This window comes from Phyllostomus discolor, chromosome 1 (genome assembly GCF_004126475.2).
Source record: "Phyllostomus discolor isolate MPI-MPIP mPhyDis1 chromosome 1, mPhyDis1.pri.v3, whole genome shotgun sequence".
Taxonomy (NCBI): Eukaryota; Metazoa; Chordata; class Mammalia; order Chiroptera; family Phyllostomidae; genus Phyllostomus; species Phyllostomus discolor.
In genome coordinates, this window is record NC_040903.2 from 199,774,549 (window position 1) to 199,792,940 (window position 18,392).

At 37.9% G+C, this 18,392-nt stretch overlaps 1 protein-coding gene and 1 pseudogene across 1 annotated transcript in view; one reads left to right on the plus strand and one right to left on the minus strand.

Annotated features, from left to right (window-relative positions):
* The window catches only part of NRXN3 (neurexin 3), a 1,487,232-nt gene that overhangs the window by 450,766 nt on the left and 1,018,074 nt on the right, over positions 1-18,392 (plus strand).
* On the minus strand, positions 11,476-12,075 carry LOC114492721 (annotated as a pseudogene).

The following is an 18,392-nucleotide window of genomic DNA, read 5'->3' on the forward strand; positions in this document are numbered from 1 at the left end:
CGTTGTTTTCTAGTTCGTGTTTGAAATTTTTATTATATATATGTATATCTTTAAGCAGTGTGCACTACCATTTGAGTGTTTAAAATTTGTATAAATGGAATCTTACTATCCATATCTTTGTATAACTTATTTACATAACATTTCAGATTTATTTATATTGATATTTATCTATATATTATATTTATCTATATCTATATTTATGTAGATTTTATTTATTCCTGGTAACTGCTATTTAGTGTCCTGTTATAGGAATATACTTTGTTTCACTTATTTTATCCCTCTAGAATGGCTAGATTTTTATATTTTTCCCAGCTTTTAATATTATAGTAAAGGCTATAATGAACACCTTGTGTGTGTTTTTTATTCACTTCCGTGTCAGAGTTTATCCAGGACATATATCTAGGAGTGCAAATGGCTGCCGGCCATAAGCTGGGTGTATCTTTTAACTTGATCAGATGATGACAAATTGCTGCCACGAGCATTATGTAAATGTTCCTGTTTCCTTGCATTCTTGACAACCTTTGGTACTGTCAGTAATTCGGAGAAAATAGTAAAACCAACACAACAGAGCATAAGCCAGATTTACCCTGTAAAATATGTACCCATGGTCTTCTTTAATTTCAAGTTCCCTGTTCTTACTGGGAATCTAGAGACCTCAAGGTGTGTGAATTGCATGTTTCATACCTCATTTCCCTCTTACTCTGCCAAGCCCCAGTAAGAGGCCTTCCATTCAGGTGTCAGTTTACAGCTGGTCTCCTTTTTATCAGCAGGAACTTTTTGTCTTTCCATTTAAAAGTTCTTCTAGTCCTTACAAAATTTTATTACCCACATCCCAAATCATGTGTGTACTGTCTTTAAAAAATATCACAATATGTGAAAAGAACACATTCTGAGTACCTGCATGCAGAGCATAACGCAAAACACAACCAAGTCCCCAAAGCAGATATGATTACTGAACAACTGAAAACGAAGGCACTGAAACTATTAGAAAAGGATGTTTTCATGGAAAAGCTGTTCCTCAAATATATTCATTGTTTACCCAGTTTAGGCTTTGTCCCGGGGGTGTTGATGTGTAGATAGGGAATTGTGGTCTTTCTAGAGTTCAAAATGTGTGATGAGCATTTGAGTCTCTCAGATTCGTGGCTTCCAATAGTTACTGTCATGGAAAGCCATGAAGTTACTATGTCTTATAGTCTTGACAGAGTATTTAATTAATCTAATGCATCATTAGTAATAATGTGGACCCTTTCATATGTACTTTCTTATATTTCTACAATGTTTAAATACTTATTTTTGTTATATGACAAAAAACATAAAACTTTATTGTATAGCTTAATGTGAGACTGAGCTGTACAAAAAAAGTTGTTGCCCTTAATCAATTAATTAACGAATTAATTTTAACTTGATGGCCTAGTTTCAACAGCATGCCAATATATAGAAAACTACTGAATTTTTCAGGATCAGTACATTGAGATTTTTCTACCTAGAGTGACATCAGTTTTACTTCTTTACGAATGGAAGTGCAGTTTGATGCTACATGGCCTTATAGAAAACCGAAAGAAGTAGTTTGACAAGGATGGAATCTTTGAGATCATTGACTTATTGGGCTTAAATGAAATTCTGAAAATGTATTGATTAATATTATCAAATAACTATGTATTAAGTACTTCTATATGTCAGGTACTGTGTCTAGTGTTGGTGATAAAATGATTATCAGATGGTAGATATCCCAGTCCTTGTTGAGCTCTGAGTTCTAATTTCTATCATCTTTTGGATCAGTGTGTTTTTTAAGGGGGAGAGATTCCATAGCCAAGGGGAAGTATGCCTATATCTCTATGTCTTTTATATTTAACTTGAATGGTGACATTAAGAATTACTGGTGTCTCACCTAAATCACTCATGTACAATATGTATTCTTTTATTAGGTTCTAAATATTTTGACTGCCAATGTGCTAGGAATAAATTTTCTCATTTTATGTTTGCACATATTTTTCATTTCTTTTTATCCTCGCCCAAGAATGTGTTTATTGATTTTAGAGAGAGGGGAAAGAGAGGAAAGATGGAGAGAAACATCGATGTGAAAAATATTGAATCAGTTGGCTCTCATAAGCACTACAAAAGGGGACCCACAACCTAGACATGTGTTCTGACCAGGAATCAAACCTGTGACCTTTTGGTTTATAGGACAGTGCTCCACACAACTGAGCCACACTGGCCAGGGCTGTTTTTCATTTGTAAAACAATACTTTTACTATTATGCAATTCTATCAGTGACAGTAGAAGGAGAGTTTGGAAGATGCTGTGCTGCTTTGACAATGGAAGAAGGGGCTAGGAGCCAAGGAATGTGGGCACCTCTAGAAGCAGGAAAGGCAAGGAAAAAATGGATTCTTCCCTGGAGCCTCCAGAATGGACCAGCCCTGATGACACTGTTACTTTTATCCCAGAGCAGTCCATTTTAAACTTCTGACCTCCATAACTGTCAGATTAAAAAAAAATATGATAAAGTTTGAAATGTATGTAAAATTTTTAAAAATCTGACACAAGACCTGGCCAGTGTGTCTCAGTGGATTGAATGCCTACCTGTGACCCAAAGGGTCGCTGGTTCAGCTCCTAGTCAGGGCATATAGCTGGGTTGCAGGCCAAGTCCCCAGTAGGGGGTGCTCTAGGGGCAACCACACATTCATGTTTCTCTCCCTCCCTTCTCTCTCACTTCCACTCTCTAAAAATAAAATAAATAAAATCTTTTAAAAAATATGACACAAACAACAGAAAAGCCAGGAAGAGGGTAAATGGAGTTAAAGGGCTTTAAGGACCTTGAGTTGCCTGAAAAGAGGTAAAAACAGGCTTTAATAGGTAAAATTGTATGAAGAAGAAATAAAAATTTATTAACAAAGTTGCATTTATAAATAAAACTTTTTTTCAAAGAGAAGTTTTGACCATATAGATTCACTGGTGAACTCTTCCAAACATTTAAAGAGAACATTAAGATGTTGGCATAAACTAGACAATTAGACCAATGGAACAGAGAGTCTAGAAACTGACCCCCCCCACACACACCCAGACACTTGAGTTATATTAAAGGTGATTCTTTATAACAGAGGAGGATGTAAAATCTTTTCAATAGATGGTTCATGATCAAATGGGTAACTTTTTGGAAAAAAATACTGACTTCCATCAATAGTGAGAGGAGATATTTGTAATTCATAAAAGCCATAACAACCTCTGATCCAGAATATGTTAAGAACTCTTACAAATTAATTAGGAAAAATCAATGATTTTAAAAACTTGGACAAGAGATGTAAACAGTCACTTTACAAAGGAGTATATCCAAATGGTGAATAAACATATGAAAAGGTGCTCATTAAAATACAATATTTGATTTAGAATGGAAGGGCAGATAAAGTGCTTCCCAGATAGTAAAGTTAAAGGAGTTCATCACCACCAAGTCCTTATTATATGAAATGTTAAAAAGACTTATCTAAGAAATTGAAGAAGATCAAAAACTATGAACAATAAAAATGACAACAAACTCATAACTACCAACAACTAAACATAAAAAACAAAAACTAAGCAAACAACTAGAACAGGAACAGAATCAAAGAAATGGAGATCACATAGAGAGTTATCGGTGGGGAAGGGGTGGGGAGAAAGGGGTGAAATGGTACAGGGAATAAGAAGCATAATTAGCCCTGGCTGGCGTAGCTCAGTGGATTGAGTGCAGGCTGGGAACCCAAGCGTCCCAGGGGCGATTCCCAGCCAGGGTACATGCCTGGGTTGCAGGCCATAACTGCCAGCAACCGCACATTGATGTCTCTCTCTCTCTCTCTCTCTCTCCCCCTCCCCCTCCCTCCCTTACCTCTCTAAAAATAAATAAATAAAATCTTTTAAAAAAAGAAGCATAATTAGTATGCATAAAATATTCAGGGAGAGTTTAAGAATAGTATAGGAAATAGAGAAGCCAAAGAACTTATGTGTATAACTTATAGACATGAACTAAACAGGGGGAATGCTGGAGGGTTGGGGAGTGCAGGGAGGAGGAGGGATTAAGGGGAGAAAAAAATTGGGTAAACTATAATATCGTAATCAATAAAATATACTTAAAAACACAATGTTTAATATCACTGTGTACTCAGTGCATGGCTATATCAAAAAGTCTGACAAAATTGTGCTGGACAGGATGAGAAACCACTGAAATGCTCATACATTGGGATTCGTACAAGAATTTTGTGAAAATTGGTACAAGTATTTTGGAAAATATTTTGACAATATCTACTAAAGCTGATTATGCATACCCTGTGATGCAGCCAATCCAGGCCTAGGTATATGCCAACAGAAATGCATTCATATGCACATTATAATGTGCATGCAAAAATGTTGCTAAACACGCTAAAATAGTTCCAGACTGGAAGCAACCCAAAAGGCCATGGACGATAGAATAAATACTGTGTTATATTCACAAAATGGAATGTTATATAACAATAAAAATGAATGAATTACGTACAACACAGATAAATCTCATAAACATGATACTGAGTAAAATAAGCCAGACAAAGAAGAGCATGTATTATATTTTTCTTTTATATAAAGTTTAAAACAGGCAAAACTACTCTATGGTGTTATAAATCACTTATCTCTGAAGAAGAACGGGTTGAGCGAAGGTCGAAGGAGGCTTCTTGGGTGATGGTATCGTTTTATTTCTTGGTCTGGCGGGTGAGTATATGAGGCTGACCACTCTGAAAATTACTCAAGCTGTTCATCTTTGATTTGTGCACTTCTGTGAATTTATGTTTTCATTAAAGAGTTTTTGAAACTATTCCATTAGCCAAGAAGAAGAACAATATATTTTACTTGGAGAAGGCTTGAAGCAAATTTGAAAATTGACCATGATTTTGCTAGACAGAAGAGATAGGGAAAAAATATTCCATTAAAGGAACAGTCTAAGCCAAATACACAGAGGTGGGAGCTTTTTTTTTTTCTTTCTGTAAACAAGTATTTGAGTGTGCCTAGAAAACATGGGGATGTATGGGGAGACGAGTAGGAGATTAGGCTAAAGATTAGATTAGATCCTGCTCATAGAGTGTCAAAACAGCACAACATAAAGAGAATGATAGATTCTTTTTTTAAATTACTTTTTAATTTTTAAATTTTTCTCATAAGAGGAAAGGGCTGTGATTTTCAAATTCTTGGAAATAGTTTTCAGAAAAAAATAAAATGACATGGACATGTGCAGAAACAAGTCATTGACTGAAATATGACTCTTAGCAAAGGAAGGGCTTTTGAGGTATTGAATCCCTGTCCTCCTGAAAGGAGGAATCACTTCTAAAAGAGAGATAACACGTTCTTGATCAGAAACTTTAATGTGGAATTTTGGAATGGACTGTATTTGAAATGTGACCAGATAAAGACTGGTTTTGCCAATTGAATTCTGAATTTGGAATTTGATCCCGCTTTTCCTGTGACTGACTTCCCTCCCCAGTTTGTGCAGAAATGCAGAGTATTCAGTCTTATTTTATTTTTGAAAATATTTTAGTTATTAATATTTAGACAGAGGGGAAGGGAGGGAGAAAGAAAGGGAGAAGAACATCAACATGTGGTTGCCTCTTGTGTGCCCCCTACTGGGGACAACCCAGTCATGTGCCCTGACTAGGAATTGAACCAGCAACCCTTTGGTTTGCAGGTTGGAGCTCAATCCACTGAGCTACATTAGCCAGGCAGTCTTATTTTTAATTAGTTCCTTGATCTATAGCAACCCAAATGGAGTGGTTTGGTTTTATCTACTTGAGCCAATGGCTCCTTTGTTGTAGTTGTTGCCTGTTGTTGTCCCCCTCCTTCAAATGTCACTAAGTGACTTCCTCAGGTTTAAGGGGACCTCAGTGCCTGAGATGGCTGCTTCACCCGCTGGAATCAGCTTGTGCATAATCTAGGGCACCCTTAACTGATACCCTAGTATTTCAAGTTGGGTGTGCACTGGCCAGGAAGAGACCATAAACACACTTCATTTAACTTCCAAGTTAATTACCCAGGGATGAAAGTATTACCATAAACATGGTGACTACACAGGGAAGGAGCAGATGTAATGTTCCCTAACACAGCTTCACTTGGCACCCAGGGTCCTTCAAAGCAGCAAGCAGCTGCAAGAGACACCATTCATCTGGGGTTGAGTCCTCCCAAATCTTTTTGGAAAGCTCACTTCTTATGACCCTGCCTTATGTGATTGGGACTTATGTCACATTTTGAAAGAACTGACATTGATGAACTCTGCGTGTGCATGTAAAGAAATGTTTTCAAACACTGGAATGTCCTGGCTCCTGTTCCAGATGTGGCAGAGCAAGGCCACATCCTCAGCTGGATGGAGAATCAGCATTCACATGCTGAAGCCCTGGAAAAGTAGCTTTGCTTCTACTTTGTCTTTGCTTTAGAAAACTATTTGCCATATGGACACAAGTACTATAAGAGGAAAAAAAAATAGAAATAAGCGGGACTTGGAACTGTTTTTTTTTCCCTGAATCTTTATAGCAAGACCCTCCCCTGGTTTCAGTTTTCAAAATCAGTGAGATTTAAGGTCAGTGGTTTGTAAATTGTTTGTGGAGACCTCAGGTTCCTTGATAATGACAGAAGAGGAAACTTTTTTTCTCCTTTGATCCTAAAGCATTTCCAAATAGTGACATTTCAGTGAGGAATAGACTTGCCTTATTTCATTAGTGCTTTCAACTTAAAGAAAAGTGACTAGACCTTCCAAAGCAGGTGACCGATTCATAAGAGCTGTTTCTGGAGAAACAGGTGTCCTGCTTAATGTCCCATTCCCATTGTGTGTGTGTGTGTCCTGTTATCAGTGTTGGAGACAGGAAGCCACTCTGGTGAAAGGCGTGTGGGTGATCAGGACATACTTTCCCCCTCAATTCATGAGTGACAACCCTTTGTTGGTTCATTGCAGTACTGGAAGTGGGTGGGATGTGCCGAAACCCATGGACTGGTTGCCCATGCTGTGCGGACTCTGCTCCTGTTGTCTGTTCTTCCACTGCCCCATCTAGTTCTCCAGAGCCATGGAGGAGAGAGAGCCTGCCTGCACCACAGAGTGTCCGCAGCAGGATGGCTGGTGCTGGGGCAGGAGACAGGCAAGGCAGGTACTCACACTGAGGGAAACAGGCAAGGACCCTAAAGAGTATGACAACTCGATGGTCACTGGGCTGTTTGAGCCTGGGCCTTAGTAAGTGGCTGCTGGTATTCCAGTGCAGTTATCTCAGCCACAGTCTGGCCCTCAATTTCAGCTAATGACAATAACAATGAAGAAGAAGAATTAGAGATAGTAGTCAATAATGAATTTATCATTTCTTATGTACTAAGCAGCATCCTAAGTGATTACATTATGCATTCATTTAGGACTCACACTAACTCTAAGAGATAGATACACTATCAATGAGGAGGGAAGAAAGGAAACCAAAGCACAAAGTTTGTTTGCTCAAAGCCATACAGCTACTTCAGGGTTGGAACTGGGATTTAAATTCACCCAGCCTGGTTCCAGAGCCCATACTGATAGCCATGATGCTCTATTTCCTCACTAGCTGTTTATCAGGAATTGTCAGAAAATGAGAAATTGTTTTGCAGACTGACAAAAACTCGCTAATAACTTTGTAATATGTCAGAATGTCAACATATTAAATCACCATGGAGGAAAACCATTCCAGAACTTCGATGCCCAGTGCAGTAGCCACAAGCCACATCTGGCTACTGAGCTCCTGAAATGGGCCTGGTCAGAGCCTAGGTGTGCTGTTAGTGCAAAATACACATGGGATTGTGCACACTTAGTAAAAACAAAATAATGTATATGATAATTTGTTGATTATATGTTGCAATGATAAAAAGTTGGATATGTTAGATTAGATAAAATGTATTAAAATTAATGTCACCTGTTTTTCTTTTTAATTTTTTAAAAATGTGGCTACTAGGAAATTTTAAATTGCATGTGACTTTCATTATATTTCTTTTGGACACCACTGCTCTACAGACTGAAAGAAAACATGAATAATCTAGTGCACTTCTTTCCTCATACCTGTGAAACTCAGTCGTTCACCTGGATTAGCTTGTGGTCAACTTGACAAAGATTCTCCACCATTTGAGTTATGACTTCAGAGCAAGAGGTACTGGTCCATTTTGGGGGGATATTTCATTTAGAACACACCGAACTATTCTTATTCCAATGGAGTGCCCAGCAGAATAAAGAAGGGCAGGCTAAGCAAAAATAAGTAAATGCAGATTTATAGATATGGACGGGTAGCTGGGATTCGGACAGATGGAGCAAGTCTCTGCAGAATGCACTGTATTAGTAACAGCGAACATGTTCTAAGAGAGTGGAGGACGCTTAAGAGTGCTTAAGGTCTCTGGGGGCCGAGTTGTAGAGAATCTTGGACTTTAGGGAAGGGAGTACTTTTAGACTGACAAAAACTTACTCTCCAAGTGTCCTTGTAGAATTCTTTATTGACCAGCAGAATATTTTGTCATGATTGGCTTCACATTTTATAACATACCCAAATTTCCAAATTTTCTATTTGTTTTGTATTAGTGAGACCTTAGATGAATGATTACCTAGTGAAAATTAGAGAGATACCTTAATCACACTAGCATTATTTATATAAATACTTTCTAAGGATGGTTTACTTGGAGAACACCCAAAATGGATAATGGCATCTACTCAACAATGATTCTCTCACTCTTTTTTAAACTTGGGATCTTGTGCTCTTCTTGACCCTTTGTACTTTGTGGTTGATAACACACTATGCTTTGTTTGGGGACTTCTTTTCACTGACTGTGTTAACCATACTGATCCTGGAGTTGGAAGATCTTAGAAGGGAGCCGGGATCTAACAGCCAGGGTCTGCGGATTTTGGGCAAGCGTTATAATCAGGCTCTATATGTGAGGAGTAAGGAGGCCTTTAGAGTGTGGCACAATAGATTACTCACTGTCCACATGGAGTTTACATTCTACAACAGGCACATAAGGTGAAAAAACTGCTTATATTTGACTCTGTCCTTGACAAGGCTTTAAACCACTCCTAAAAGTCCCTATCCCTTAAAAGCACCCACAATGAGAGTTATTATCATTGACATCACTTTGTATTTCTGCTGAGACATCTATATTCAGGATGTGAAGGCTGTGTCTACTTGGAATAAGGCAAAGGGTTAGGTGGTGAGTAGATAATTCACTCCCTCTCCTTTTCCCTTTAGTTTGGACAGCTGCATTTGTGGAAGTTATACATAAATATGATGCAGCTCCACGGTACTGTTTATTTTGCTATGTGTAAATTGGCCTGTATTGTGCTTGATATATTTCAGGTTCATTAATTCACTCTTTGTACCTAATATATAAAGGCAAAAGTGAAAAGGCCGTTAAGGCCTGTCTTGTTTATTGAAGAGCTCTAATTCTGGTCAGGGAAGCAGCCAAGGAAACACATGGTTATGATGCCATTTGAAAAGTGCCTTAACGAGGCCCAGACTTGGTGCCTCAGCACCACAGAGAAGGGGCCAGGAGAGCCCCCTGAGTGTCCGCAAAGGGTTAGGGTGTGTTTTTCTTCACAATTTAACTTACTGAATTCAGAAGAACAAAAGCTACAGTTCCCACCAATGGAAAATAAGATAACTCTATTTCATAGATAGTTTAGTCAGTAATAATTTCTTCTGTGCTGCCTCAGGATGTTTCAATATAAACAGACTTACCCTTTAAATAGAAAGGACAAAACATCAATTATAAACATAATGGAAGATTACCACATTGAGGTCACACCATATAGTCAAATACCAAGAACGTTAACCGAAACTTAGCAAGAGTAATTTCTCATTTTATTAACCAGTGAAAATATTCTTTATACAAACTCTCATTTACAGTAGGAAACATATATGAATGGTGAGTACTTAGCCAAAAAGTCTCCAGGGCTTCACTTTAAATGCCTTCATGACTTAACAATGGAAAGATTTTTCTAAACAGTTCTGCTCTTCAGTGGAACTTAATGAAATATTAAAATTCTTCCATGTATCAATCATGCAATACATGATGAAAAACATGGTACCTAGTTAACCTAGGTTAGTAGTATATTAGCTAAAATATAACTTGGTCACTTCTCCACATTTGAGACTATTAATAGAAAAAAAAATTGCAGGCCTTTGTTCATTTCAGCTGGGTAAGACAGATGTGTTTCTGAGGAGATGGAAACTAGTCCAGTTGGCCATCAAACGCTTTCTCCCAAGGACCCTGGCCTTGCAGAGCCCCGTCTTCTTTAGACCGTAGGACTTTAATATGTCCCCCAGCCCTGTGTGGAACAGACACCCAACTGCCACTGGTCTGGAAGTGACTTGCATGGCTCGGCAAAACATTTTGTTCTAACGTTTATTGCTGCTTCATTTCTTCCAGTTATTAAAGAGTTTTTGCTTGAGATAAAAGGACAAACACAATTAACTGGGGTTTATGGTAGTTGAAACTTGAGTTGACTCAATTTTGTTTTTTTCATTATTTTTTGTTGGTTGGTTTAGAAATGTAGGCCGAAATTCTCAAAGAGCAATCAACAGTCCTATGGAAAATGTAAATGATATTAAGGGCATGTAAGTTAATTTTGTAAAATACAATGTACCAAGGGTAGAGTAGAAATAAGAGAATCATTTAAAATACATTTCAGTTTCATTTGAAAGTATAAAAGGTTAAATTTCTCTGAGGTCTTAGCAACAGTGATATTTAACAAAGAAAAATTTAAAAACTGGGCAAACCTTAATTTCTTTAATTTAGTGTTGTATATTTTTTCTTGTTATATTGGAAAATTATCAGTGAATTTTTTAATTTCAGGAATTCAAATAATATTTATTAAATTACTGGGTAAAAATTCCAATAATAATCTAAATTTAAAAGCCAGTAAACACAGAATAAAATTCAACTGCATTTGTGCTTGAACAGCAAAAACAAATGCAAAACATAAAACACAAAAAATAGCATCGTATGATAGTAAATGAAGTGTTTTAGGCTATGTAAGCATATTAAGCAAACATGTTTTCCCTGCTTTTATTTTTATGCATCCCATGTGTATGCAGAGATTTAGAACTACTTTGAATTAAAAAGAAACAAAAACCTTTCTTTTATACTTTCTTCTGTAGTACTTTGTTGCTTGATTTTTGATGCAGTTTTTTTTTTGAGGAAGATGTTTCATATATGTTGTACATTTGCTAATGCTAGCTTGGTCCAAGTCATCTACAAAAAAAGTGCCTCTCATTTTTCAACAGAGTATGTAAATCTGTAAAATCTGTCAAGGTGGAAACTCTCTGGAATTTCTTAAAATATTGGAGAGTACAGCATGGCAAAAGAAAGCATTCTATATAAACAGCATTTAAGCATTCAATAATATATGGTGTTCTTAGTGTGAGTGGAGTGCACCTTACCTATACACACACGAAATAGTTCCGAAGCAGGGGAAGTAAACAAAAGCACCAGTTCTTTAAATTACACTTGACCATGTAGATGAGCAGTTCTCTGTGACAGTTCATGCTGTTCCATGGAAGTAGCACTGGTGCCTACAGGTCCTGTCTGACCCAATCATAGTTCCTTATTGAAATCAAGCCCAGTTTGTTTCACCTGCCATTTCTTGAAGCAGCATATTCACTTGGTTTTGTGGTATTGTTAGGCTTGCAGTACTACGCACTGTGTCTTCCATTGCTGTGTTTGAATGTCCAGTGTTGCAAACTGGTGTTCACAGTTGTCCATCGGGACAGAAATCTTTTCAAGGTTCATACTCCTCAATGTAGCATGCATAGACTTAACTACAACTGCCATGGACTTCATTACCTTGCCCCTTGTTATTGCAGTTTGAACTCTGGCTGCTGCAGCATTACCCTAGCATTCATTCTCAAGAAATTAATTGCTTGGTTCTTCTGGCAGATTGCATTTTCAGCATGTATTCCTACAACCTCTCTATTGCCTTTCTGAATGGACTCTTTAATCTTGGCCTTTTCAAGCCTTTTCTTTATCACATTTCTTGGCATTCCTATTAAGGTCTTTTGCAGCAAACTTCAAGTTAAATAGGTGTTTCTCCACATTCTACATAGTCTCGTGACTTTTCTTGGGAGGCAACAGCCCAGGGCAGTGGTACAGTTTCGTTGTGTGGGCACTCAGAGTTCCATCCTAGTCCCTACCGGTGGCTGGCTGGGTGTCTAAGTTTGCCCCAGAATATTGTTTTTGAAACATAAGAGGAACATACACACTTCTCTGCTAAAAACCCTCCAGTGGCTTTCCATCTTGCTCAAAAGCAGAGCTCAAGTTTTTAGGAGGCTATGAGACCTTATAGGATCTGGCCCCTGCCACCTCTCTGCCCTCATCTCCAGTATTCTCCTTCTCATTCCCCCTGATCCAGTTACATCAGCCTCCTTGACATGCTTTGAATATGACATTCACTTAACTGCTCAGGACTTAGGTCATTGCTGTCTGTCTGCCTGTAATTCTCTTTCCCTAAATGCCTATACATGGCTAGTTCCACAATGCTTCCAAGGCCTTGCTGAAATGTCACTGTATTTTACAGCCCTCCCCTGGCTAGCCTGAATAAATAATAACAAGCTTCCACCTTATCCTAGCATTCCTGTTCCCTTTTAGCTAGCTTTGGATAGTTCCTGGCATTAGTATTATTCAATAAATGTTTGTTAAATGAATAATTTATTTTTCTTCTCTTACATGGTTTTCACATATATTGACCTAATAAGCGGATGGATAAATGAATGATGAGTATATTCTGTGGTACCAGCAGAATCCATTATTTCCCAATGGACTATGTTTCTGGAATGACTTTACAGTTCTTTATTGGGACAAAAGACCTAGTCAGAACTTGTCAGAAACTTTTGGGTTCTGCCAAGATAACATCTCACTCACAAATGGAGAGGGCCAGTAGTCATCTGCAGTAATGAAAAACAGGGATAAAGGTTGGGGAGATGGAGCAAGAGAGGGCTGGGCTGGCCAAAAGAGTCTTCCTTATGTTGAGAAAGCTGATTGATAATACCTGGTTAGCTTTTAGATTAAAAATGTGTCCTGGTTGCTATGGCTCAGTGAATTGAGTGCTGGTCTGCAAACCAAAGAGTCACTGATTCAGTTCCCAATCAGAGCACATGCCTGGGTTGTGGGCCAGGTTCCCAGTAGTGGGTATGTGAGAGGCAACCACACATTGATGTTTCTCTCCCTCTCTTTCTCCATCCCTTCTCCTCTCTCTAAAAGATAAATAAATAAAATATTTTTTTAAATGTGGGTGCATGCGTGTATGTGCACGGGCTTTTATTTGTGTATATTGTATGTATATATAAGTATAAATACATATCATGTAAAGAATCAGTAAATGAGCAGATCAAAAAACTGTGGTACATTTACACAATGGAATACTATGCAGCAGAAAGAAAGAAGGAGCTCCTACCCTTCATGACCGTATGAATAGAACTAGAGAGCATTATGCTAAGTGAAATAAGCCAGACAGTGAAAGACAAATACCATATGATCTAACCTACAAGTGGAACCTAATCAACAAAACAAACCAGAAAGCAAAATAGAACCAGAGACATGGAAATAAAGAACAAACTGACAGTGACCAGAGGGGAGGGGTGAGGGGGATAATAGGGGAAAGAAGGGGAAGGGTCAAGTCAATAAACATGTATAAAGGACCCATGGACAAGGATAACAAGGGTGGGGGAGGACCTAATGTGGGAGGTGGGAGCTGGGTAGGGCAGGGGAGAGTAACAGAAGAAAAATGGGGACAACTGCAATTTAACAACAATAAATTTTTTTAAAGAATAAAAAAAAAAATTCCAAAGTCTAAAGATTTGAACATCCCAAAGGACTCTGAAGGCTCAGCAGAACCTTTGCTGCTTGGAGAACTAGAAATGTGGGGCAGGTTTGCAGAATTTCTCTAGTTTGCTCCTAGCTCCCTGGGCATTACTTTATGCTGAGGTTAACTATAGATCACTGAACAACAACAAAAGTCCTGGATTTCATATAGCTTACCATCTGGTAGTGAAAACAATGAGCAATTTAATAAATCTAAACTGTAAGTGGTGGTATAATATCTGTGAGGAGAGAAAACAAGATAAAGGAGCAGAAGATAATGGAGATCCATTATAGAGAGTTGAGTTGGTAGGCAGCTGAGGCCTGCTTAACAAAAGGTTTAAGGACCAGCAGATGCAAAGACCTGAGGAACAGGTGTTTGTTGAATTAAGGGATATTAAAAAATGAATTAAGAGAGATGAAAGTTTTGCAGAGCCTTTAAGCCATATGGTTTGGTATGAGCAGGAGACTAATTTAAAGTGGATTTAGAAGAGAGTGATAAGTGTGGAACTGATAAAGGACAACTTTTGAAAGAGTTTTTCTGTAATCAGAGTAGTCAGATGGGGTTGGTAATGAGATGGGACACGACATCAAGAAGATGGGATGTTTGGGGGGTAAGATTGTGGGCAAGATGATGATTTTGTCTTTTGAAATATTCTGACTTAAAAGAAAGGAAGTCAAATGAAAAATACTCAGCTATTGGTTGGACATATGAGTCTGAGCACAGAGAAGAACCACAGCTGGCTTAAATATTTAGGAGCCTTCTGCATAGAGAAAAAGAGTTGGAACTGGGAATGTGATGAGCTCTGATGGAAAAAGTGCAGAGCAGAGTGGAGGGAGGTCAAGGTTGAGCCTTAGGGAACACACACATAAATAAAATCAAGAAAAGAGAGTAGCTCGTTAAGAAATGGGAGAAGATAGGTTGAATAGATTATATGTCATAGAAATCAAAGAAAGTTTCAAAATCTTTTCAAGAGATTTTTCTTCAAGTTCTGTATTATCATAAATATTTAGTCTGCTTTTTATACTTTCAGGCCAAATTTGAAGTAGAGTCTATTATAGTTGATTAAATATATAGCCCAAGAATGGTAGAACACTTGTGATAATGTTTTCTTTTATTTCCAATAAATGGGACTGATGCTCTTCTATTCTTTCTGCTATTGTCCTCTCTCCTTACTTTGAAAATTCTCTAAAGATGATTTAGTGCCATACTCATCCCTGTCTTTTTCTTCTCCTCTTCTTCTTGCTCCTTTCCTTCTTATCACCATTGTCATCATCAAAACAACCATCACTACTAGACCCCATTAAATTAGTTATTTGGGTAATTTAATAATCTGGTTAGAATTCCTGAGGGGCATACATGCTAGTATAGAAGGATATGTTTATAGCAGTTTTGGTTATATATTGAGTATTTATTGAGTGTTTAATTCAAAGATGGACATGATTCCTGCCCGGCATTTTTTAGTTTAATTTCTTAGAAAACAATAATAGGGAATCGGGAGGGAAAAGAAATGTTCAGAAGGAATGCAAGAGAATAAGACTACAAATACATGGTGTCACTAGAAAAATTTGGCAGATGCTTCTTCTCTATTCAGGTTAGTTAGCTGTAAAAAGCAAATGTAGATGAATAGCCTTGGAATGTGGATTCCGGGTAACGTGGTGACTATATATATCTTATTACCAAATGGCATAAAAGTGGACTGTCTCCTCCTTTCAGGTAGAAATAATGTGGTCTTATGACACTTCTCTGGAGTGTAATTTGGCTCATTTTCAGTTCTTGTGGTCTGTTGGCTTCCTTGGTCCACACCCCTTCTTCCCTTTCCTGCCCATTCTTTCTCTCTCCTGATTCCTCCCTTCCTCCTTCCATCCTCTCCAGCATTTCTCACTTCTCCTACTGAATTCCTTTTATCACTGACTTGACATCTACTAGTTTCCCAAACCAGAGACTTGGAAGTCATTATTATTTCCCTCTTTTTCCTTAAGCATTCCTCTAAGACCCATTTTATCCGTAAGGCATGTTGACCTGACTTATGTCTTTCCCTTTACCACTGTCTTAGTTTAATTGTACATTCTTTTCTGGGTTTATTCCTGCATAAACATGGGGAACAGTTCATTACTCATGTTTTGAACCACAGACCAAGACTAGGACAGCAGTGTGAAGAATAGATTGAATGAGGGAGACACTGGATTTGGAGTTAAGACTAGTTAGGAAGCTATATTGCACTTGTTCTTGTGAGATTTACTCCAGAATCCAACTCTCCATAGCGGAACTGGACATTCTGCATTGAGAATTCACTACATATTCCTCTTCTGACTTCACTGTACATATATGTATACTTACATGTATAACAACTCTACTGAAAGGTAAGCTCCTTAAGGTAGGGTCCACATCATTCATTATAGAACCTAATACTTAGTAAATTCTCTATGGTTGCTTATGGATGATTAAATAAAAATGGAAGCCTAAATAGTACCAGTGATAGCAGGAATAGAGCAGAGAAAGTGATTATAAAATATTGTTTGGTATGTAATCAAATATACTTAAAAATAAATCAATACTATGGTAATGAGGAGGGAAGGATCAGATATATCTATAAAAATTTAAACTTGGGTGAACATTTAAACTTGGGTGACCATTAACAGAAATAAGGAAGTCAAGAGGAGGAACTGGTGAGTTTGCTTTTGAATAGGTTGATTTTAAGGGTCTGCAGAGAATTTTAATTTTTGACAGGTAAACTGTTACAGCAGACAATCCAGATCTGGGGACTGAAGCTTTGGAGAGCATTTAGGGTAAGAAGTGCCAGTAGTTGAAATTAGCAGCTGAGATACAGTAGTAACAAAGAGCAAGAGAGCTTTCATCAGATGCTTGGGAAAAGCCTATTTTTAAGGAATTTGGAAAAGATGCTGATAACGGAGGCTGAAAATGAGTCATCGAAGAGTTACTTGGAAAGTGTACAGTCAGGAAATCCCAGAAAAGAGAATTTTGAGAAGAGAGTGACAGATAAAAATGTCAGCTATTGCAGATATGAAGTGTTCTAAGGATTGAGACCTACTTAATTAATAAGCTATCAGCAATCTTATTGTAGACTTTTTACTCATAAGTTAAATATGTTTTGTCCTGGGAGGCAAATAAGTTAAAATGCAGTATTTTGAATGCTGCTGGTCAAGGTGGTAAAAATTCTCTCCTTTTTCATCTGTGGTTTAATGAAATGTCTTTTTTTTTGGTTTTTCTTGGTGCTGTATTCTCTAGCCACACAGGCAAGTAGAATCCAGTGATAGAAGCCAAAGTGATACAAGCTAAGCATCTGGATTTATCCCATTACCACTTTTGATATCCTCTGCCCATTATTAGGTGTTCAGCAATAGATGTAGTATTGCTGGTAGATTCAAGTTGATCCTTTGCCTTTTCTTTGCCCTGGATTAAGGACACTCTAGTCTCTCTTAATTTTCTCTTTTTTCTGTGCATTAATGGTTTGGATAAGAGTAAGAGAACCCTAGATGGATCCTAATAAGCTTTCAAGTACTATAGGCCATGGTGTTCATATTTTTTCTGGGGCAACCTATGCGAGGGCCAGAGAGAAGGATGCCTCTGTTCATATATCTCCTCAATCCTTGGACAGTGGTAAATACAGAAAACACTTGCTGGTCAAATTATGCCAGGCAGGGACACAAATAGTTTTTACCTCTGTGATAAAAGAAAACTGAGACAAGGGCATGGCCAGTAAATGCCTCCTTAAGAGGCAATTAATGAAACATTTGATAGTAGTTACTTCCATGCCAGTCCAAAAATAAAATCTACAGGTTAAGGAGCCATAGGTAAGAGTGGGTTTTTCATAAGTCTTAGCTTCTTCTCAGCTGTTAGGTACCTGTTAGAAGTTTGGTGATAGGAAGGTCCCACAACCACCATATATTCCCTAGCCTTGCTGCATATTTTTTAATACCCTTAATCACTCCAGTTTGGCCTGAGTAGTTGGTACTAAGATTTTGACCTGCTTGTTTGGATTCCAACGAAAGTTGGTAAATGGAGTGACTACTGATTCAAATATGCCCCTTCCAGTTTCTGGTAGCTGCCAGCATTCCTTGACTTGTGGCTTCATCTCTCTAATCTCTGCCTGCACCTTCACATTGCTGCCTTCTCTGTGTGTGTCTGATCTCACTTTGCCTCCTCTTTACAAGGATGCAGGCAATTGCATTTAGGGTCCTCCTGGATAATCTTGAGGATACTGTCACCTCAAGAGCCTTGACTTAATCATATTTGCAAAGTCCTTTCCCGTTAAGGTAGCATTTACAGGTTCCTGATGTCTTTGGGAAACATTGCTTAGCCTTCTACTATAGAGACTGTTATTTTTCCACCTTTGCAAACTCAAAGCCTTTAGTCTAACAGGGATTTGCTTTGCCTACAAACATACCTCATGAATAAATAGCTTCCACACTGATGGCTCATTTAAAAGAAGCTGGGAACTATTGTCAGTATGGACTAATTTAGGTCAGTCTCATGCCCCTGAATAGGCAGGTAGGGTCACATTCCCAGTTCTCAGTATGAAAACAAAACAAAAAAATGTACC